Source organism: Triticum urartu, chromosome 1A (genome assembly GCF_056163025.1).
Source record: "Triticum urartu cultivar PI428250 chromosome 1A, HENAU_Tu73, whole genome shotgun sequence".
NCBI classification, from domain to species: Eukaryota; Viridiplantae; Streptophyta; class Magnoliopsida; order Poales; family Poaceae; genus Triticum; species Triticum urartu.
The window spans coordinates 399,677,832-399,703,339 of NC_141873.1; positions in this window are offsets into that span (position 1 = coordinate 399,677,832).

The following is a 25,508-nucleotide window of genomic DNA, read 5'->3' on the forward strand; positions in this document are numbered from 1 at the left end:
CATTGAGTCGTGGTCTTTGTTCTTGGTGGCATACACATCCAAGTCATCTTCATATTCCTTTGGGGCATTGATTAGCTTGGCCCACTCTGTTGGAAATATGCCCTAGAGGCAATAATAAAAGGATTATTATTATATTTCCTTGTTCATGATAATTGTCTTTATTCATGCTATAATTGTGTTATTCGGAAATCGTAATACATGTGTGAATAACAGACACCAACATGTCCCTAGTAAGCCTCTAGTTGACTAGCTCGTTGATCAACAGATAGTCATGGTTTCCTGACTATGGACATTGGATGTCATTGATAACGAGATCACATCATTAGGAGAATGATGTGATGGACAAGACCCAATCCTAAACGTAGCATAAAGATCGTGTAGTTCGTTTGCTAGAGTTTTTCCAATGTCAAGTATCCTTTCCTTAGACCATGAGATCGTGTAACTCCCGGATACCGTAGGAGTGCTTTGGGTGTACCAAACGTCACAACGTAACTGGGTGACTATAAAGGTGCACTACAGGTATCTCCGATAGTGTCTGTTGGGTTGACACGGATCAAGACTGGGATTTGTCACTCCGTATGACGGAGAGGTATCACTGGGCCCACTCGGTAATGCATCATCATAATGAGCTCAAAGTAACCAAGTGTATGGTCACAGGATCATGCATTACGGTACGAGTAAAGTGACTTGCCGGTAACGAGATTGAACGAGGTATTGGGATACTAACGATCGAATCTCGGGCAAGTAACATACCGATTGACAAAGGGAATTGCATACGGGGTTGCTTGAATCCTCGACATCGTGGTTCATCCGATGAGATCATCGTGGAGTATGTGGGAGCCAACATGGGTATCCAGATCCCGCTGTTGGTTATTGACCGGAGAGTCGTCTCGGTCATGTCTACATATCTCCCGAACCCGTAGGGTCTACACACTTAAGGTTCGGTGACGCTAGGGTTGTAGGGATATGTATATGCAGTAACCCGAATGTTGTTCGGAGTCCCGGATGAGATCCCGGACGTCACGAGGAGTTCCGGAATGATCCGGAGGTAAAGATTTATATATGGGAAGTCCTGTTTCGGCCATCGGGACAAGTTTCGGGGTCATCGGTATTGTACCGGGACCACCGGAAGGGTCCCGGGGGTCCACCGGGTGGGGCCACCTGTCCCGGGGGGCCACATGGGCTGTAGGGGGTGCGCCTTGGCCTACATGGGCCAAGGGCACCAGCCCCAAGAGACCCATGCGCCTAGGGTTTCAAGGGGGGAGAGTCCTAGGAGGGGAAGGCACCTCCTAGGTGCCTTGGGGGGGGGGAGGGAAACCTCCCTTGGCTGCCGCCCCACCCTAGGAGATTGGATCTCCTAGGGCCGGCGCCCCCCCCTTGGCCCTCCTATATATAGTGAGGGAAGGAGGGCTTTTCTCCCACGCCTTTGGTTGCCTCCTTCTCCCTCTCCAACACCTCCTCCTCCTCCATAGCGCTTGGCGAAGCCCTGACGGAGTACTGCAGCTCCATCACCACCACGCCATCGTGCTGCTGCTGGAGCCATCTTCCTCAACCTCTCCTTCCCTCTTGCTGGATCAAGAAGAAGGAGACGTTACGCTGACCGTACGTGTGTTGAACACGGAGGTGCCGTCTGTTCGGCGCTAGGATCTCCGGTGATTTGGATCACGTCGAGTACGCCTTCCTCATCCCCGTTCTTTGAACGCTTCCGCGCGTGATCTACAAAGGTATGTAGACGCAATCCAATCACTCGTTGCTAGATGAACTCCTAGATGGATCTTGGTTAAACCGTAGGAAAATTTTTGTTTTCTGCAACGTTCCCCAACAGTGGCATCATGAGCTAGGTCTATGCGTAGTTCTCTTGCACGAGTAGAACACAATTCGTTGTGGGCGTTGATGTTGTCAACTTTCTTGCCGCCACTAGTCTTATCTTGCTTCAACGGTATTGTGGGATGAAGCGGCCCGGACCAACCTTACACGTACGCTTACGTGAGACCGGTTCCACCGACAAACATGCACTAGTTGCATAAGGTGGCTGGTGGGTGTCTGTCTCTCCCACTTTAGTTGGAGCGGATTCGATGAAAAGGGTCCTTATGAAGGGTAAATAGAAGTTGACAAATCACGTTGTGGCTTTCACGTAGGTAAGAAAACGTTCTTGCTAGAACCCTACTTCAGCCACGTAAAACATGCAACAACAATTAGAGGACATCTAACTTGTTTTTGCAGCAAGTGCTTTGTGATATGATATGGCCAAAGTCGTGATGAATGATGATTGATCTATATGTGATGTATGAGATGTTCATGCTATTGCAATAGGAATCACGACTTGCATGTCGATGAGTATGACAACCGGCAGGAGCCATAGGAGTTGTCTATATTTTTTGTATGACCTGCGTGTCATTGAGAAACGCCATGTAAATTACTTTACTTTATTGCTAAACGCGTTAGCCTTAGTAGTAGAAGTAATAGTTGGCGAGCAACTTCATGGAGACACAATGATGGAGATCATGATGATGGAGATCATGGTGTCATGCCGGTGACAAGATGATCATGGAGCCCCAAGATGGAGATCAAAGGAGCTGTGTGATATTGGCCATATCATGTCACTACTATTATTATTTGATTGCATTTGATGTTTATCATGTTTTGCATCTTGTTTACTTAGAACGACGGTAGTAAATAAGATGATCCCTTACAACAATTTCAAGAAGTGTTCTCCCCTAACTGTGCACCGTTGCTAAAGTTCGTCGTTTCGAAGCACCACGTGATGATCGGGTGTGATAGATCCTTACGTTCACATACAACGGGTGTAAGACAGTTTTACACATGCAAAACACTTAGGGTTAACTTGACGAGCCTAGCATGTACAGACATGGCCTCGGAACACAGAGACCGAAAGGTCGAACACGAGTCGTATGGAAGATACGATCAACATGAAGATGTTCACCGACGATGACTAGTCCATCTCACGTGATGATCGGACACGGCCTAGTCGACTCGGATCGTGTAACACTTAGATGACTAGAGGGATGTCTAATCTAAGTGGGAGTTCATTAATAATTTGATCAGATGAACTTAATTATCACGAACTTAGTCTAAATCCTTTGCAAATATGTCTTGTAGATCAAATGGCCAACGTAGTCCTCAACTTCAACGCGTTCCTAGAGAAAACCAAGCTGAAAGACGATGGCAGCAACTATACGGACTGGGTCCGGAACCTGAGGATCATCCTCATAGCTGCCAAGAAAGAATATGTCCTGCAAGCACCGCTAGGTGATCCACCCGTCCCACAGAACCAAGACGTTATGAACGCTTGGCAGACACGTGCTGATGACTACTCCCTCGTTCAGTGCGGCATGCTTTACAGCTTAGAGCCGGGGCTCCAAAAGCGTTTTGAGAGACACGGAGCATATGAGATGTTTGAAGAGCTGAAAATGGTTTTCCAAGCTCATGCCCGGGTCGAGAGATATGAAGTCTCCGACAAATTCTTCAGCTGTAAGATGGAGGAAAATAGTTCTGTCAGTGAGCACATACTCACTATGTCTGGGTTACATAACCGCTTGACTCAGCTGGGAGTTAATCTCCCGGATGATGCGGTCATTGACAGAATCCTCCAGTCGCTTCCACCAAGCTACAAGAGCTTTGTGATGAACTTCAATATGCAGGGGATGGAAAAGACCATTCCTGAAGTATTTGCTATGCTGAAATCAGCAGAGGTGGAAGTCAAGAAGGAACATCAAGTGTTGATGGTAAATAAAACCACTAAGTTCAAGAAGGGCAAGGGTAAAAAGAACTTCAAGAAGGACGGCAAGGAAGTTGCCGCGCCCGGCAACCAAACTACCGGGAAGAAGTCAAAGAAAGGACCCAAGCCTGAGACGGAGTGCTTTTATTGCAAAGGGAAGGGTCACTGGAAGCGGAACTGCCCCAAATACTTAGCGGACAAGAAGCCCGGCAACACCAAAGGTATATTTGATATACATGTAATTGATGTGTACCTTACCAGTACTCGTAGTAACTCCTGGGTATTTGATACCGGTGCCGTTGCTCATATTTGTAACTCACAGCAGGAGCTGTGGAATAAACGGAGACTGGCGAAGGACGAGGTGACGATGCGCGTCGGGAATGGTTCCAAGGTCGATGTGATCGCCGTCGGCACGCTACCTCTACATTTACCTACGGGATTAGTTATAAACCTCAATAATTGTTATTTAGTGCCAAGTTTGAGCATGAACATTGTATCAGGATCTCGTTTAATACGAGATGGCTACTCATTTAAATCCGAGAATAATGGTTGTTCTATTTATATGAGAGATATGTTTTATGGTCATGCTCCGATGGTCAATGGTTTATTCTTAATGAATCTCGAACGTAATATTACACATATTCATAGTGTGAATACCAAAAGATGTAAAGTTGATCATGATAGTCCCACATACTTGTGGCACTGCCGCCTTGGTCACATAGGTGTCAAACGCATGAAGAAGCTCCATGCAGATGGACTTTTAGAGTCTCTTGATTACGAATCATTTGACACGTGCGAACCATGCCTCATGGGTAAGATGACCAAGACTCCGTTCTCAGGAACAATGGAGCGAGCAACCAACTTATTGGAAATCATACATACTGATGTGTGCGGTCCAATGAGTGTTGAGGCTCGCGGTGGCTATCGTTATGTTCTCACCCTCACTGATGATTTGAGTAGATATGGATATATCTACTTAATGAAACACAAGTCTGAAACCTTTGAAAAGTTCAAGGAATTTCAGAGTGAGGTTGAGAATCAACGTGACAGGAAAATCAAGTTTCTACGATCAGATCGTGGAGGAGAATACTTGAGTCACGAATTTGGCACACACTTAAGAAAATGTGGAATAGTTTCACAACTCACGCCGCCTGGAACACCTCAGCGTAACGGTGTGTCCGAACGTCGTAATCGCACTCTGTTGGATATGGTGCGGTCTATGATGTCTCTTACCGATTTACCGCTATCATTTTGGGGATACGCTCTAGAGACAGCTACATTCACTTTAAATAGGGCTCCGTCTAAATCCGTTGAGACGACACCGTATGAATTATGGTTTGGCAAGAAACCTAAGCTGTCGTTTCTAAAAGTTTGGGGATGCGATGCTTATGTCAAGAAACTTCAACCTGAGAAGCTCGAACCCAAGTCGGAAAAATGCGTCTTCATAGGATACCCTAAGGAAACCATTGGGTATACCTTCTACCTAAGATCCGAAGGCAAGATCTTTGTTGCCAAGAACGGACTCTTTCTGGAGAAAGAGTTTCTCTCGAAAGAAGTAAGTGGGAGGAAAGTGGAACTTGATGAAGTATTACCTCTTGAACCGGAGAGTAGCGCAGCTCAAGAAAATGTTTCTGTGGTGCCTCCACCGGTTGGAGGGGAAGTTAATGATGATGATCATGAAACTTCAGATCAAGTTACTACTGAACTTCGTAGGTCCACAAGGACACGTTCCGCACCAGAGTGGTACGGCAACCCTGTCCTGGAAATCATGTTGTTAGACAACGGTGAACCTTCAAACTATGAAGAAGCGATGGCAGGCCCAGATTCCAACAAATGGCTTGAAGCCATGAAATCCGCGATAGGATCCATGTATGAAAACAAAGTGTGGACTTTGACAGACTTGCCCGATGATCGGTGAGCGATAGAAAACAAATGGATCTTTAAAAGGAAGACGGACGCGGATGGTAATGTTACCATCTATAAAGCTCGACTTGTCGCTAAGGGTTATCGGCAAGTTCAAGGGGTTGACTACGATGAGACGTTCTCTCCCGTAGCAAAGCTGAAGTCCGTCCGAATCATGTTAGCAATTGCCGCATACTATGATTATGAGATATGGCAAATGGACGTCAAAACGGCATTCCTTAACGGTTATCTTAAGGAAGAACTGTATATGATGCAGCCGGAAGGTTTTGTCGACCCTAAGAATGCTAACAAGGTATGCAAGCTCCAGCGATCCATTTATGGGCTGGTGCAAGCATCTCGGAGTTGGAACATTCACTTTGATGAGATGATCAAAGCGTTTGGGTTTATGCAGACTTATGGAGAAGCCTGCGTTTACAAGAAAGTGAGTGGGAGCTCTGTAGCATTTCTCATATTATATGTAGATGACATACTTTTGATGGGAAATGATATAGAACTCTTGGACAACATTAAGGCCTACTTGAATAAGAGTTTTTCAATGAAGGACCTTGGAGAAGCTGCTTATATATTAGGCATCAAGATCTATAGGGATAGATCGAGACGCCTCATAGGTCTTTCACAAAGCACATACCTTGATAAGATTTTGAAGAAGTTCAAAATGGATCAGTCCAAGAAAGGGTTCTTGCCTGTTTTGCAAGGTATGAGATTGAGCTCGGCTCAATGCCCGACCACGGCAAAAGATAAAGAAGAGATGAGTGTCATCCCCTATGCTTCAGCCATAGGATCTATTATGTATGCCATGCTGTGTACCAAACCTGATGTAAACCTTGTAGTAAGTTTGGTAGGAAGGTACCAAAGTAATCCCGGCAAGGAACACTGGACAGCGGTCAAGAATATCCTGAAGTACCTGAAAAGGACAAAGGACATGTTTCTCGTTTATGGAGGTGACGAAGAGCTCGTCGTAAAGGGTTACGTCGACGCTAGCTTCGACACAGATCTGGATGACTCTAAGTCATAGACCGGATACGTGTATATTTTGAATGGTGGGGCAGTAAGCTGGTGCAGTTGCAAGCAGAGTGTCGTGGCGGGATCTACATGTGAAGCGGAGTACATGGCAGCCTCGGAGGCAGCACATGAAGCAATATGGGTGAAGGAGTTCATCACCGACCTAGGAGTCATACCCAATGCGTCGGGGCCGATCAAGCTCTTCTGTGACAACACTGGAGCTATTGCTCTTGCCAAGGAGCCCAGGTTTCACAAGAAGACAAGGCACATCAAGCGTCGCTTCAACTCCATTCGTGAAAATGTTCAAGATGGAGACGTAGAGATTTGTAAAGTACATACGGACCTGAATGTAGCGGATCCGTTGACTAAACCTCTCCCTAGAGCAAAACATGATCAACACCAAAATTCCATGGGTGTTCGATTCATCACAATGTAACTAGATTATTGACTCTAGTGCAAGTGGGAGACTGTTGGAAATATGCCCTAGAGGCAATAATAAAAGGATTATTATTATATTTCCTTGTTCATGATAATTGTCTTTATTCATGCTATAATTGTGTTATTCGGAAATCGTAATACATGTGTGAATAACAGACACCAACATGTCCCTAGTAAGCCTCTAGTTGACTAGCTCGTTGATCAACAGATAGTCATGGTTTCCTGACTATGGACATTGGATGTCATTGATAACGAGATCACATCATTAGGAGAATGATGTGATGGACAAGACCCAATCCTAAACGTAGCATAAAGATCGTGTAGTTCGTTTGCTCGAGTTTTTCCAATGTCAAGTATCCTTTCCTTAGACCATGAGATCGTGTAACTCCCAGATACCGTAGGAGTGCTTTGGGTGTACCAAGCGTCACAACGTAACTGGGTTACTATAAAGGTGCACTACACGTATCTCCGATAGTGTCTGTTGGGTTGACACGGATCAAGACTGGGATTTGTCACTCCGTATGACGGAGAGGTATCACTGGGCCCACTCGGTAATGCATCATCATAATGAGCTCAAAGTAACCAAGTGTCTGGTCACGGGATCATGCATTACGGTACGAGTAAAGTGACTTGCCGGTAACGAGATTGAACGAGGTATTGGGATACTGACGATCGAATCTCGGGCAAGTAACATACTGATTGACAAAGGGAATTGCATACGGGGTTGCTTGAATCCTCGACATCGTGGTTCATCCGATGAGATCATCGTGGAGTATGTGGGAGCCAACATGGGTATCCAGATCCCGCTGTTGGTTATTGACCGGAGAGTCGTCTCGGTCATGTCTACATATCTCCCGAACCCGTAGGGTCTACACACTTAAGGTTCGGTGACGCTAGGGTTGTAGGGATATGTATATGCAGTAACCCGAATGTTGTTCGGAGTCCCGGATGAGATCCCGGACATCACGAGGAGTTCCGGAATGATCCGGAGGTAAAGATTTATATATGGGAAGTCCTGTTTCGGCCATCGGGACAAGTTTTGGGGTCATCGGTATTGTACCGGGACCACCGGAAGGGTCCCGGGGGTCCACCGGGTGGGGCCACCTGTCCCGAGGGGCCACATGGGCTGTAGGGGGTGCGCCTTGGCCTACATGGGCCAAGGGCACCAGCCCCAAGAGGCCCATGCGCCTAGGGTTTCAAGGGGGAAGAGTCCTAGGAGGGGAAGGCACCTCCTAGGTGCCTTGGGGGGGAGGGAAACCTCCCTTGGCCGCCGCCCCACCCTAGGAGATTGGATCTCCTAGGGCCGGCGCCCCCCTCTTGGCCCTCCTATATATAGTGAGGGAAGGAGGGCTTTTCTCCCACGCCTTTGGTTGCCTCCTTCTCCCTCTCCAACACCTCCTCCTCCTCCTCCATAGCGCTTGGCGAAGCCCTGACGGAGTACTGCAGCTCCATCACCACCACGCCGTCGTGCTGCTGCTGGAGACATCTTCCTCAACCTCTCCTTCCCTCTTGCTGGATCAAGAAGAAGGAGATGTTACGCTGACCGTACGTGTGTTGAACACGGAGGTGCCGTCTGTTCGGCGCTAGGATCTCCGGTGATTTGGATCACGTCGAGTACGCCTTCCTCATCCCCGTTCTTTGAACGCTTCCGCGCGTGATCTACAAAGGTATGTAGATGCAATGCAATCACTCGTTGCTAGATGAACTCCTAGATGGATCTTGGTGAAACCGTAGGAAATTTTTGTTTTCTGCAACGTTCCCCAACACACTCATCAACTGTGGACTGGTACCTAGTACCCTCAGACATCCAAACTATCCTCCCATCTGGATAGAAGTGGGCAGTGGAGTAGAACTGCATGATCAACTCAACATTCCATTTTGTGAGTTTTTTATCCAACGAATTCATCTACTCCACAAGCCTTAAAGCTGTCATACACTCCAGGGAAGTGATCTTCATTTTCCCGGGATGAACTCCCAGTCCACCCATTTCATGTCACACTATGGGCTTCTTGTCAAGCAGAATGGTCTCATAGAAATCTTGTTGTTCCTTTGTGTGGAACCTGTAGTCAACTGCAGTCCTCCTCCTAACGGCATAGGGATCAGACTGTCTCCACAACCTCAATCTTGCATCTTTCCTGATGTGCATGTCCTCAACGAATGGGTGAGCATCATTGTGGTCAGGAATTTTGGGCTTCAACTTCCTCAAGACAAGAGAATCATCTTCTTCTTCTTCAGCTTTAGGCATTGGGGCCTTGTTCTTCTCCTCGGCATGTATACTCCTAGTGTTCCTCTTTGGTTTTGGGGGTTTCTGAGCAACAACCTTGGGAGTAGACTTTGGCTTAGATGGAGCAGCCCCTGACTTGATTGCATCTCCCATAAGTTTCTGAGCCTTAGGAGCTGGTGCAGCATCCTCTTCCTCCTCCTTTTCTTCTGAATCTCTCATAATGGAGGATCTACCATGTACTATGGCAGTGGTCTTCTTGACCCTTTCTTTTTTTTTCTTTCCTTCTCCAGCAGCCTCTCTAGTTGGCTTGGAGGTTTCAGCAGTTGAGGCTCTAACTTTTAAGGTTGGCACCCTCTTGGTAGGGGCCTTTTTGTGCAATCCAAGCTTAGTTGATGCAACTGTGCCATACTCTTTCTTCAGCACCTTTTTCTTGGAGCTGACTTCTTTCTCAACAACCACATAATCCTCATCCTCAGAATCTGAGGTCTTCTTCTTCCTTGTTCTGGTGGCTGCCTTGGGCAAGTTGCTTGGTGTGCTCCTGCTGCCCTCATCAGAAGTGCTAGAGGGACTAGTGCCCTCACTCATATGAACCTGCTCCTCAGACTTATTCTGGCTCTCACTTTGATCAGACATCTTGCAGGCAAACTGTCACCAGACCCTGTGAATAGATTATAGATGAGGTAGAGTAGATGAGAATCACAAAGTGCAAAATTTTTGCAAAACAGATGACTTAAAAGCTTAGTTTTAGTTCTTCACAGAAAGCATTTCGGATCTACCGATTTGTAAACTCGGTGATACCGAAGCAGCTTTTGGAACCTAAACTAGTGAACTCGGTCAGACCGAGTCACAGTTCGGTGGCACCGAGACTGCTAGGGTTTCACAGAGAATCGAACTCGGTCACACCAATTTGCAATTTTCGGTCAGACCGAAAACGCATGTGCAATGGCCTAAGACAAATCGGTGAGACCGATTTCTACAACTCGGTCAGTCCGAGATGAGTTCGGCGGAGACCTAACCCTAAATTTTCAAATCAAATCTAATCTACGGGATGCTTTCACTGGACATGATGATTTCATACGTGGCAAGAATCATGGCAAAGCAATGTGCTACGAATCGGAGTTAAGGAATAGCACAAAGATTAAGTTCATACCCTACTTCGGCGGTGAACTTGCTACAATGGCAACAGCGGGGCAGATTGCCGTTGACGGTGGCGGAGACCAGCGTCGGGAGGTCGCTGGCGGCGAGAGGACAATCCGGAGACCCGAGGAGGCAGAGCAGGTCATGCGCGGGTGAAAGGTTTTGAATTTTTTTCCAACATTTGACCCGTCAGTATATATAACCTGACCCTGTCGGTGTGATCGAGTGGAACAACTCGGTGGCACCGACATGCAGAACTGCAAGCGGTTACTACAACTCGGTGTGACCGAAAAATTCTAATCGGTTGCACCGAGATTGAAAACCTAGATCAACTTAGTGATCTTGGTGTGATCGAAATGGATGACTCGATCATACCGAAATGCACAAAGAGGTTTTGGAAGTTTAAGTCTATGACGAATCGGGGACTCCGAGTGCTCCTCACACAGAGTGGTTCGAATCTGACTTGATCAAACTTTATGATGTAGCATGAATAGAGTTTGAGACGAGGAAAGCATAGATAGCTAGAGGGTTTCTTAGGCATTCTTGTCCATCCATTTGGCAAAAGAGAAAAGGCCAAACAATCAAAGCAACAAATGGATGTCCTTGAATGAGTAAAATATGCAACCAACATGCTCAGACAATAAGATGGCAAAAGAAATATGTGACAAAGCATGCACAAACACTCTAGCATCTATCAAGCAATTTGGCGATGACTAGGTCATCTATATATGAGTATATTGACTTAGGAGTCAAATGAGAATATTTGATCGTAGGTCATACTCATCGTTTAAGCATAAGTGGGGTTGCCACTTTTACATAAAGCATTATTGTGTTCACACCATTAGAGTTACTTTAGCTCAGTTGATTAGAGTAAAGCTCACCCTAGATGTGATATCCTCCCTTAAGAGGGATGAACTAACCTTGGGTTTTGTCGATGATGACTTCATGTGTTTGATACGTCTCCAACGTATCTATAATTTATGAAGTATTCATGCTATTATATTATCAACCTTGGATGTTTTATATGCATTTACATGCTATTTTATATGATTTTTGGGACTAACCTATTAACCTAGTGCCTAGTGCCAGTTTCTGTTTTTTCCTTGTTATTGAGTTTTACAGAAAAGGTATATCAAACGGAGTCCAATTGACGTGCCAATTTTTGATGATTTTTTATGGACCAAAAGAAGACCCCGAAGTAAAAGAGTTGGGGCAGGAGAGTCCCGGGGCATCCACGAGGGTGGGGGGCGCCCCCCCCACAGGCGTGTGGTCCTGCCTCGTGGACGCCTCGGGCACCTCCTTGACGTGATACCGACGCCAAAAATTCCTACAAATACAGAAACCTCGGAAAATTAACCTAGATCGGGAGTTTCGCCGCCAAAAGCCTCCGTAGCCACCGAAAATCAATCTAGGCCCTCTCTGGCAGCCTGCCTGAGGGGGCCGTTATCACCGGAGGGCATGGAGGAGGATCCCGGAGGGGCCATCATCACCATGAACGCCAAGGACCAGAGGGAGAACCTCTCCCCATCTAGGGGGAGGCCATGGAGGAGGAAGCACAAGGGGGAGAACCTCTCCTCCTCTCTCTCGGTGGCACCGGAGTGCCATCGGGAGGGGAATCATCGCCGCGGTGATCGTATTCATCAACATCACCATCATCATCATCACCCTCATCTCTTTTATGCGGTCCACTCTCCCACACCCCGCTGTAATCCCTACATGAACATGGTGCTTTATGCCACATATTATGATCCAATGATGTGTTGCCATCCTATGATGTTTTGAGTAGATATCTTTTATCTTTGGGTTGATTGATGATCTAGATTGGTATGAGTTGTATGTTTTACTTTGGTGCTGTCCTATGATGCCCTCCGTGTCGCGCAAGCGTGAGGGATTCCTGCTGTAGGGTGTTGCAATACGTTTATGATTCGCTTATAGTGGGTTGCGTGAGTGACTAAAACACAAACCCGAGTAAGGGGGTTGTTGCGTATGGGATAAACAGGACTTGATGCTTTAATGCTATGGTTGGGTTTTACCTTAATGATCTTTAGTAGTTGCGGATGCTTGCTAGAGTTCCAATCATAAGTGCATATGATCCAAGTAGAGAAAGTATGTTATCTTATGCCTCTCCCTCATATGAAACTGCAATAGTGATTACCGGTCTTGTTAACGATTGCCTAGGACAATTCTGCACACCGATCCACCATTATTCCACACTCGCTATTTATAATATTTAGTAATATATTCTAACTTCATGATAACAGCACCTACTTTTATATTTTATCTCTCCGATATCATACAAAGTTATCCTCTTCATACCCACAACCTAGTTTTATTTCTCGTTGCTAGTTGGAAGCAAACGTTCGGTGTACGTAGAGTCGTATCAGTGGCAGATAGGGCTTGAGAGAATATTGTTCTTACCTTTAGCTCCTTGTGGGTTTGACACTCCATACTTATCACTTCCACCTTTGGAAATTTCTACGATGACTCCTTGCACTTGGGGATTATCAAGCTCTTTTCTGGCGCCGTTGCTGGGAGCAATAGTGTGTGGTTGATATTCTCGTGTATGCTTGTTTGCTTTCTTCACTAAGTAGATTTTGTTTTTCCTTTTTGTTTCTGTTTAGTTGTGGGTGAAACATACAAAAAAAAATAAAAGAATGAAAATACAAAAAAAATTCACTTGCCTCTCATGCCTAAAAAGTTTTTCAAAAAGAGAAGTGATTGGAAAGTTATGCATTGAAGAAGTGAGGGTCGACCTTGAGCACTCGTGTTCATGCTCACGGAAACAATGTAGAATTTTTTCATGGAAGTTTCTGTGTAAATAATTATCCCCTTATATATATCCATTGTATTATAAAAATAATGTGCCAAGCTCTGGTTTTAGGATGATTAGATTGCTTGTTTACTATGTGCAGAACAAAAACAGAAACTTTGGCTGTAGCGCGTGATTTTACATTTCTTACTGGAAATTCAAATGGGTCTGAAACTTTTGGCACATTACTTCTGTATAAATTGTTCAAATTGTCAAATTTATTTCATAATTTTTAGAGTTACAGAAGTTTACTAAACCTCCAGATTACTACAGACTGTCCTGTTTTAGACAGATTCTGTTTTTCGTGTGTTGTTTGCTTATTTTGATGAATCTATGGGTAGTATCGGGGGGTATGAACCATGGTGAAGTTGGAATACAGTATATATAGTTCTAATATGAAATTGTAATGAGTTTGCAACAGTACCTAAATGTAGTGATTTGCTTTATTATACTAACGGATCTCACAAAGTTTTTGTTAAGTTTTTTGTGGATGAATTGTTCGATGAACGAGGAGTTACCGATGTGAGAAGAATAAAGAGAGGCAAGATATCAAGCTTGGGGATGCCCAAGGCACCCCAAGTAAATATCCTAAGGATACTCAAGCATATAAGCTTGGGGATGCCCCGGTTGGCATCCCATCTTTCTTCTTCAACAATTATCGGTATACCTCAGTTTTTGTTTCGTTCACATGATTTGTGTCCTTTGTTTTTTTTGTTCTTAATTTATGAACCATGCTAGTATGAGATAGCCCTTCATTGATTTATAGAATTCTTAATGTGCTTCACTTATATCTTTTAAGTATGATCTTATAGAATTGCTCTTTGTGCTTCACTTAAATCTTTTGAGTATGGTTTTATAGAATGCTTCGTGTGCTTCACTTATAAATTTTGAGCTTGGACATTGGTTAGTTTATATTAATTGTAGAATGCTCCATGAACTTCACTTATATATTTTGGAGTATGAATAATACTATCATCTAAAGCGGGTTTGGAAGAGTGTCAACTCTAGGAACTAGTGATCCCGCTATTCCGAATGAGAAGAATTTTGCTTATGTGGAGAGTAGAAAAATTTCTATGCTTATAGATCATGAAAATAATGATTTATGGGATGGTTATATTGTTGAAATCATTCATGATGCTACTGAAAATTATTATGAGGGAGGAATACATGCTTGTAGGAGTGCAATAATATCAAGTTTTTCTCTCTATGTGCTTAAAGTTTTGAAGTTATACTTGTTTTTCCTTCCTATACTAGTTGATTCTTGTTCCCATAAATTGTGTGCTCACAAAATCCCTAGGCATAGGAAGTGGGTTAGGTTTAAATGTGCTAGTCATATTCTTCATGATGCTCTCTTTATGTTCAAGTCATATCTTTCATGTGAGCATCATTGAAATTATCATGCCTAGCTAAAAGGCATTAAAGAAAAGCGCTTGTTGGGAGACAACCCAATATTTACCCTTACTATTTTTGTGTGTTTACATGATTAAGCTACTGTATTAATCATTTTTTATAGCTTTTGTTTCAATAAAGTGCCAAGTAAGACCTTTGGGAAGACTTGGGTGAAAGTTAATGTGATCTTGCTGTAAAAAACAGAAACTTTGCGCCCACGAGATTAGCTACCATTTTTTACAGAAGAGTGCTTTGGTGCTGATTCTTTTTGCATAAGATTAATAGACAAATTCCTCACGTCCACCAATTTATTTCATAATTTTTTGAGTAGCAGAAGTATGGTTAGTGTTCAGATCATTACAGACTGTTCTGTTTTTGACAGATTCTGTTTTCATTGCATAGTTTTCTTGTTTTCTAGTTTCTATGACTTATACTCCTCAATATAAATTATAGAAATGATATGGTACAGTAGGCATTGTATGAGAACAATTACGATCTTTGTCTTTGAAAGTACCAAGGTGAATGGTTTACTCTTTATCATACTAACCTATCTCACGAAGTTCCGTTAAGTTTTGTGTGATTGAAGTTTTCAAGCTTTGGGTGAGATATCGATATGAGGAGAATAAGGAATGGAAATACCCTAAGCTTGGGGATGCCCAAGGCAACCCAAGGTAATATTCAAGGAATACTCAAGCGCCTAAGCTTGGGGATGCCCCGGAAGGCATCCCCTCTTTCGTCTTCAAAACTATCGGTATACCTTACTCGGAGCTATATTTTTATTCGTCACATGATATATGTTTTGCTTGGAGCATATTTTCAATTTGACTTGCTGCTTGAATAAAATCATTGGATCTGAAATCTTGAATGAAAAAGAATCCTCCCATGGCTAGTTAATTATTTGACTACTCGGTGTCCTTCACTCATATCTTTTTGGAGTAGTTTGTCATTACTCACGTGCTTCACATATATCCTATAAGTAAATGGTTGAATGAATTGAATATCATAAATCTCAATTTATATATGTTTCATATGCTTATACCATGGGGAGTAATGACTTCACATAGAATAAGTATAGTTAGTAAACTTATTGAAAGTTAGCAAACGTAGAATTGGTCACTTGAACAATTCATGAAAGAATATTGAAGGAAGAGAGATTTCACATATAAATATACTATGTTGGACATCTTTTGTAATTGTGAGCACTCATTAAAATATGACATGCTAAAAGGTTGATGTCGGACAAGGAAGTCAACGTAATGGGTTATGTTTTCTTATATCCGAAATAAAGTATATTGTCTTGGATCATCCAAGATGTTGAGCTTGCTTTCCCCCCTCATGCTAGCCAAATTCTTTGCACCAAGTAGAGATACTACTTGTGCTTCCAAACATTCCTTAAACCAGTTTTGCCATGAGAGTCCACCATACCTACCTATGGATTGAGTAAGATCCTTCAAGTAAGTTGTCATCGGTTCATGCAATAAAAATTGCCCTCTAAATATGTATGATCTATTAATGTGGACAAAATAAGCTTTATACGATCTTGTGATGTGGAGGAAATAAAAGCGACAGAATGCATAATAAAGGTCCATATCACAAGTGGCAATATAAAGTGACGTTCTTTTGCATTAAGATTTTGTGCATCCAACCATAAAAGCGCATGACAACCTCTGCTTCTCTCTGCGAAGGGCCTATATTTTAATTTTATCTTCTACCTTATGCAAGAACCATGGTGATATTCACCTTTCCTTTTTACATTTTATCCTTTGGCAAGCACATTGTGTTGGAAAGATCCTGATATATATATATATATCCAATTGGATGTAAGTTATCATGAACTATTATTGTTGACATTACCCTTGAGGTAAAAGGTTGGGAGGCGAATCTATAAGCCCCTATCTTTCTCTGTGTCTGATTAAAACTTTGAACCCATAAATATCACGTGAGTGTTAGCAATTGTGAAAGATTAAATGATAGTTGAGCATGTGGAGTTTGCTAAACCAAAGCTCTGACATAGACCCTTCCTGAAAATAAGATGAATTGCAATTGTTTGATGACTGAGAATATAGTTTGTTAGTTTCAAGAAAGTTTATGATCTATACTTTAACATGTGAATAGCTTGTTACTTGATCATGAAAAGTTTTATGAAGATGAGCTACTATTATGATATATAATGATGTTATAAAAAGTGATCGAAACTATCATTGATGAAACTTATGCACTTGCTAGCATTCACACTTCATAAATTATTTCTTTTATCATTTACCTACTCGAGGATGAGCAGGAATTAAGCTTGGGGATGTTGATACATCTCCAACACATCTATAATTTATGAAGTATTCATGCTATTATATTATCAACCTTGGATGTTTTTATGCATTTACATGCTATTTTATATGATTTTTGGGACTAACCTATTAACCTAGTGCCTAGTGCCAGTTTCTGTTTTTTTCCTTGTTTTTGAGTTTTACAGAAAAAGTATATCAAATAGAGTCCAATTGACGTGCCAATTTTTGACGATTTTTTATGGACCAAAAGAAGACCCCGGAGTAAAAGAGATGGGGCAGGAGAGTCCCGGGGCGTCCACGAGGGTGGGGGGCGCCCCCCCCCCCAGGCATGTGGTCCTGCCTCATGGACGCCTCGGGCACCTCCTTGATGTGAGACCGATGGCAAAAATTGCTATAAATACAGAAACCTCGGAAAATTAACCTAGATCGGGAGTTCCGCCGCCAGAAGCCTCCGTAGCCACCGAAAACCAATCTAGGCCCTCTCTGGCACCCTGCCGGAGGGGGCCGTCATCACCGGAGGGCATGGAGGAGGATCCCGGAGGGGCCATCATCACCATGAAGGCCAAGGACCAGAGGGAGAACCTCTCCCCATCTAGGGGGGAGGCCATGGAGGAGGAAGCACAAGGGGGAGAACCTCTCCTCCTCTCTCTCGGTGGCACCGGAGTGCCATCGGGAGGGGAATCATCGCCGCGGTGATCATCTTCATCAACATCACCATCATCATCATCACTGTCGGTGTCAAAACCGACGGATCTTGGGTAGGGGGTCCCGAACTGTGCGTCTAGGCGGATGGTAACAGGAGGCAGGGGACACGATTTTTTACCCAGGTTCAGGCCCTCTTGATGGAGGTAAAACCCTACGTCCTGCTTGATTATTCTTGATAATACGAGTAGTACAAGAGTTGATCTACCACGAGATCAGAGAGGCTAAACCCTAAAAGCTAGCCTATAGTATGATTGTATGTTGTCCTACGGACTAAAACCCTCCGGTTTATATAGACACCAGAGGAGGCTAGGGTTACACAAGGTCGGTTACAAAGGAGGAGATATCCATATCCGTATTGCCTAGCTTGCCTTCCACGCCAAGTAGAGTCCCATCCGGACACGGGACGAAGTCTTCAATCTTGTATCTTCATAGTCCAACAGTCCGGCCAAAGGATATAGCCCGGCTGTCCAGAGACCCCCTAATCCAGGACTCCCTCAGTAGCCCCTAAACCAGGCTTCAATGACGATGAGTCCGGCACGCAGATTGTCTTCGGCATTGCAAGGCGGGTTCCTCCTCCGAATACTTCATAGAAGATTTTGAACACGAGGATCGCGTTCGACTCTACAAAACAAGTTCCACGTACCACCGTAGAGAGAATAATATTTCCACAAATCTGATCTGCTAACGTACCCCGTAGCGTGGCATCACACCACAGCCAGGTCTTTATTCGAATCGTTTTTCATAACCTATCTCAGCGTGTTTCGCGAGGTGGTTTCCTTGGCACGTCTTGTCGAAGCAGAGATCGTGTCCCCTTATTACGGGATTCCCATCAATATGGACATGGGTAACCCAACCGCACCATCAATTACGGCGCTTGGGGGATAAGCGAGTTTTACCAGGCTAGTGGGGGTGCATAGTTTCATCCGCCCTTATAAAGGGATAAGGTTTCACCTTCTTCTGCCCATGCCTTCTTCCTCCTTGCTCATCCATTCTTGCGCACTCGAGCTCCAGCGCCCAAGTCCACATCCTTCTCCTCAACCCTCTCCAAAATGTCCGGAGCGGGAGGCAAGTGGATGGTCTCCTCCGTCACGGAGAGAGGCATCAAAAAGCTGCGTGGGGCCGGATACTTAGCCGCGGATATCGCGCACCGGCTGCCAGCCGCGGGGCAGATCATCCCTACCCCGGAACCTCACAAAAGGGTGGTTTTCCTCCCCCACTTCGTCCGCGGAGTGGGGTTTCCCCTCCATCCATTCGCCCGCGGCCTTATGTTCTATTATGGGCTGGACTTTCATGATCTGGCCCCAAATTTCATTCTCAACATCTCGGCGTTTATCGTCGTGTGCGAGGCTTTCCTCCGCATCCGGCCCCACTTCGGCCTGTGGCTGAAGACTTTCAATATCAAGCCGAAGGTAGTAGGCGGCCAACAAGTGGAATGCGGCGGAGCCATGGTGGGCAAAATGCCCACCGTTACATGGCTCGAGGGCTCCTTCATGGAGACCATAAAGGGGTGGCAATCGGGGTGGTTCTGTTGGGGAACGTAGCAGAAATTCAAAATTTTCTACGCATCACCAAGATCAAATTATGGAGTAATCTAGCAATGAGGGAAGGAGAGTGCATCTACATACCCTTGTAGATCACTAAGCGGAAGCATTCAAGTGAACGGGGTTGATGGAGTCGTACTCGTCGTGATCCAAATCACCGATGATCCTAGTGCCGAACGGATGGCACCTCCGTGTTCAACACACGTACAGCCCGGTGACGTCTCCTACGCCTTGATCCAGCAAGGGGAGAAGGAGAGGTTGGGGAAGACTCCATCCAGCAGCATCAGCACGACGGCGTGGTGGTGGTGGAGGAGCGCGGGACTCCAGCAGGGTTTCGCCAAGCACTACGAGAGACGAGGAGGAAGAGGGGTAGGGCTGCGCCAACAGGGAGATTGAATCGTCTCTTGGGCTGCCCCTTTGCTCAAGTATATATAGGGGAAGGGGAGGGGCTGCGCCCCCACCTAGGGTTCCCTCCCTAGGGGTGGCGACAGCCCCCAGATCCCATCTGGGAGGCGGCCAAGGGGGAGAGAGAGGGGGGCGTACCTAGGGTGGGCTTTAGGGCCCATCTGCGCCTAGGGTTTGCCCCCTCTCCTCTTGAGGACGCCTTGGGCCTTGGTGGGAGGCGTCCCAGCCGACCTAGGGGCTGGTCCCTTCCCACTATTGGCCCATGTAAGCCTCCGGGGCTGGTGGCCCCACCTGGTGGACCCCCGGACCCCTCCGGTGGTCCCGGTACACTACCGGTGATGCCCGGAACACTTCCGGTGGCCAAAACCATACTTCCTATATATCAATCTTTACCTCCGGACCATTCCGGAACTCCTCGTGACGTCCGGGATCTCATCCGGGACTCCGAACAACATTCGGTAACCGCATACATACTTTCCCTATAACCCTAGTGTCATCGAACCTTAAGTGTGTAGACCCTACGGGTTCGGGAACCATGCAGACATGACCGAGACAACTCTCCGGCCAATAACCAACAGCGGGATCTGGATACCCATGTTGGCTCCTACATGTTCCACGATGATCTCATCGGATGAACCACGATGTCAAGGATTCAATCAAGCCCGTATACAATTCCCTTTGTCCATCGGTATGATACTTGCCCGAGATTCGATCGTCGGTATCCCGATACCTTGTTCAATCTCGTTATCGGCAAGTATCTTTACTCGTTCCGTAACACATCATCCCGTGATCAACTCCTTGATCACATTGTGCACATTATGATGATGTCCTACCGAGTGGGCCCAGAGATACCTCTCCGTTTACACGGAGTGACAAATCCCAGTCTCGATTCGTGCCAACCCAACAGACACTTTCGGAGATACCTGTAGTGAACCTTTATAGCCACCCAGTTATGTTGTGACGTTTGGTACACCCAAAGCATTCCTATGGTATCCGGGAGTTGCACAATCTCATGGTCTAAGGAAATGATACTTGACATTAGAAAAGCTTTAGCATACGAACTACACGATCTTTGTGCTAGGCTTAGGATTGGGTCTTGTCCATCACATCATTCTCCTAATGATGTGATCCCGTTATCAACGACATCCAATGTCCATGGTCAGGAAACCGTAACCATCTATTGATCAACGAGCTAGTCAACTAGAGGCTTACTAGGGACATGGTGTTGTCTATGTATCCACACATGTATCTGAGTTTCCTATCAACACAATTCTAGCATGGATAATAAACGATTATCATGAACAATGAAATATAATATAATAATAACTAATTTATTATTGCCTCTAGGGCATATTTCCAACAGTCTCCCACTTGCACTAGAGTCAATAATCTAGTTCACATCGCCATGTGATTAACACTCACAGGTCACATCACCATGTGACCAACATCCAAGAGTCTACTAGACTCAATGATCTAGTTCACATCACTATGTGATAAACACTCAAAGAGTTCTGGGTTTGATCATGTTATGCTTGTGAGAGAGATTGTAGTCAACGGGTCTTGCCATATTCAGATCCCTATGTATTTCGCAAAACTTTATGTCATATCGTAGATGCTGCTATCACATTCCACTTGGAGCTATTCCAAATTGTTGCTCCATTATACGTATCCGGTATCTCTACTCAGAGCTATCCGGATAGGTGTTAAGCTTGCATCGACTTAACTCTTTACGTCGAACTCTTTATCACCTCCATAACCGAGAAACATTTCCTTATTCCTCTAAGGATAATTTTGACCGCTATCTGGTGATCTACTCCTAGATCACCTTTGTACCCTCTTGCCAGACATATGGCAAGTCACACGTCAGGTGTGGTACTTCAGCATGGCATACTGTATAGAGCCTATGACAAAAGCATAGGGGACGACCTTCGTCCTTCCTCTTTCTTCTGCCGTGGTCAAGCTTTGAGTCTTACTCAACTTCACACCTTACAACTCAGGTAAGAACCCCTTCTTTGACTGATCTATTTTGAACTCCTTCAAAAACATGTCAAGGTGTGCATTCTTTGAAAGTATCATCAGGCGTTTTGATCTATCTCTATAGATCTTGATGCCCAATATGTAAGCAGCTTTATCCAGGTCTTCCTTTGAAAATCACTCTTCAAACAACCGTTTATGCTTTCCAGAAATTCTACATCATTTCGAATCAACAATATGTCATCCACATATACTTATATCAGAAATGTTGTAGTGCTCCCACTCACTTTCTTGTAAATACAAGTTTCTAGCAAACATTGTATAAACCTAAAAGCTTTGATCACTCCATCAAAACATATATTCCGATTCCGAGATGCTTGCTCTAGTCCATAGAAGGATTGCTGGAGCCAGCATACCTTTTAGCATCCTTAGGATCGACAAAACCTTTTATTGTATCACATACAACTTTTCTTACAAAAACTGGTAAGAAAACTTGTTTTGACATCCATCTGTCAGATTTCATAATTGAAAAATACAGCTAATGCTAACATGATTCCGACGGACTTAAGCATCGCTACGGGTGAGAAATTCTCATCGTAGTCAACTCCTTGAACTTGTGAAAAGACTCTTTCCCACAAGTCGAGCTTCATAGACGGTAACATTACCGCCCACGTCCGTCTTCTTCTTAAAGATCCATCTATCTCAAGGGCTTGCCGATCATCGGGCAAGTCCACCAAAGTCCATACTTTGTTCTGATATATGGATAATATCTCAGATTTCATGGCTTCTAACCATTTGTCGGAATACGGGCCCACCATCGCTTCTCCATAGCTCATAGGTTCATTGTTGTCTAACAACATGATATCTAAGACAGGATTACTGTACCACTCAGGAGTAGTACATATCCTTGTCGACCTACGAGGTTCGATAGCAACTTGATCCAAAGCTTCATGATCACTATCATTAACTTCCTATTCAACAGACGCAGGTTCCACAGAAAACATCCTTCTGTGTTGCATCACTCTTTGGTTGAAGTAAAGGTTCGACAACCTCATCAAGTTCTATCTTCCTCCCACTCAATTCTTTCGTGAGAAACTCCTTCTCGAGAAAGGACCCGTTCTTAGCGATAAACAATTTGCCCTCGGATCTGAGATAGAAGGTATACCCTACTGTCACCTTTGGGTATCCTATGAAGATGTGTTTGTCCGCTTTGGGTTCGAGCTTCTCCGGCTGAAGCCTTAAGCATCGCAGCCCCAAACATTAAGAAACAACAACTTTGGTTTCTTGCCAAACCAATGTTCATATGACGTCGTCTCAACGGACTTAGATGGTGTCCTATCTAAAGTGAATGCAGCTGTCTCTAACGCATAACCTCAAAATGAAAATGGTAGATTGGTAAGAGACATCATAGATCGCACCATATCTCATAGGGTTCGATTACGACGTCCGGACACACCATTACCTTGTGGTGTTCCAGGTGGCTTCAACTGTGAAACAATTCCACAATGTCTTAAGTGATTGCCAAACTCATAACTCAGAAAATCCCCTTTTGATCAGATCGTAGGAACATGATCTTATTATTATGATGATTCTTAACTTCACTCGTAAATCACTTGAACTTTTCAAATGTTTCAGACTTGTGCTTCATTAAGTAGATATACCTATATCTACCCAAATCGTCAGTGAAGATGAGAAAATAACGATATCCACCGCACGCTTCAATTCTCATTGGATCACACGCATCAGCATGCATGATTTCCAACAAGTCACTTGCCCGTTTCATTGTACCTGAAAACGGGGTCTTAGTCATCCTGCCCATGAGGCATGGCTCGCATGTGTCAAGCGATTCAAAATCAAGTGACTCCAAACATCCATCGACATGGAGTTTCTTCATGCATCTACCGCCAATATGACCTAAGCGGCAGTGCCACAAGAAAGTGGTACTATCGTTATTAACTCTACATCTTTTGGCGTGAACATGTGTATTACTACGACCGAGATTCAATGAACCATTCACATAGGGTGCATGACCATGAAAGGTATTATTCATGTAAATAGAATAACCATTATTCTCTAACTTAAATGAATAACCGTATTGCAATGAACATGATCTAATCATATTCATGCTCAACGTAGACACCTCATAACATTTATCTAGGTTCAATACTAATCCCGAAGGCAGATGGAGCGTGCGATGGTGATCTCATCAACTTTGGAAACACTTCCAACACATCGTCACCTTGCCCTTAGCCAGTCTCCGTTTAGTCCGTAGCTTTTGCTTCAAGTCACCAATAATAGCAACTGAACCGGTATCCAATACCCAGGTGCTACCAGGAGTACTAGTGAGGTACACATTAATAACACGTATATACTTTGTTGAAGTTGCCAGCCTTCTTATCTACCATGCATTTGGGGTAATTCCGCTACCAGTGACCGTTCCCCTTACAATAGAAGCACTTAGTCTCGGGTTTGGGTTCAACCTTGGGTTCCTTCACTGGAGCGGCAACTGGTTTGCCATCCATGAAGTTTCCCTTCTAGCCCTTGCCCTTCTTGAAACCAGTGGTCTTGTTAAACCATCAACACTTGATGCTCCTTCTTGATTTCTACCTTTTGTGGTCTTAAGCACCACGAACAGCTCCGGGATCAACTCCATCCCTTGCATGTCATAGTTCATCACGAAGATCTAGTAGCTTAGTGATAGTGGCTAGAGAACTCTATCAATCACTATCTTATCTGGAAGTTTAACTCCCACTTCTTTAAGTGATTGTAGCACCCAGACATTCTGAGCACATGCTCACTAGCTGAGCTATTCTCCTCCATCTTATTGGCAAAGAACTTGTCAGAGGTCTCACACCTCTCAACACGGGCATGAGCCTGAAATCCCAATTTCAGCTCTTGGAACATCTCATATGTTCTATGGCGTTCAAAACGTCATTGGAATCCCGATTCTAAGCCGTAAAGTATGGTGCACTAAACTATCAAGTAGTCATTAGGATGTGTCTGTCAGGTGTTCACAACATCCACAGACGACATTGTAGGAGTTTGCACATCGAGCGGTGCATCAAAGACGTAAGCCTTCTATGTAGCAGTGAGGACACTCCTCGGACTACAGACCTAGTCCGCATCATTGCTTACAATATCTTTCAACTTAATCTTTCTCTAGGAACGTATTGAAACAGGGAGCTACAACGTGAGCTATTTATCTACAACATATTTGCAAAGACAATTTAGACTATGTTCATGATAATTGAGTTCATCTAATCAAATTATTTAATGAACTCCCACTCAGATAGACATCCCTCTAGTCATCTAAGTGAAACATGATCCGAATCGACTAGGCCGTGTCCGATCATCACGTGAGACGGACTAGTCATCAACAGTGAACATCTCATGTTGATCGTATCTTCTATACGACTCATGTTCGACCTTTCGGTCTTCCGTGTTCCAAGGACATGTCTGTACATGCTAGGCTCGTCAAGTCAACCTAAGTGTATTGCGTGTGTAAATATGGCTTACACCCGTTGTATTCGAACGTTAGAATCTATCACACCCGATCATCACGTGGTGCTTTGAAACGACGAACCTTCGCAATGGTGCACAGTTAGGGGGAACACTTTCTTGAAATTATTATGAGGGATCATCTTATTTAAGCTACCGTCGTTCTAAGCAAATAAGATGTAAAACATGATAAACATCACATGCAATCAAATAGTGACATGATATGGCCAATATCATTTTGCTCCTTTTGATCTCCATCTTCGGGGCTCCATGATCATCATTGTCACCGGCATGACACCATGATCTCCATCATCATGATCTCCATCATCATGTCTTCTTGAAGTTGTCTCGTCATCTATTACTTCTACTACTATGGCTAACGCTTTAGCAATAAAGTAAAGAAATTACATGACGTTTAAGTTGACACGCAGGTCATAAA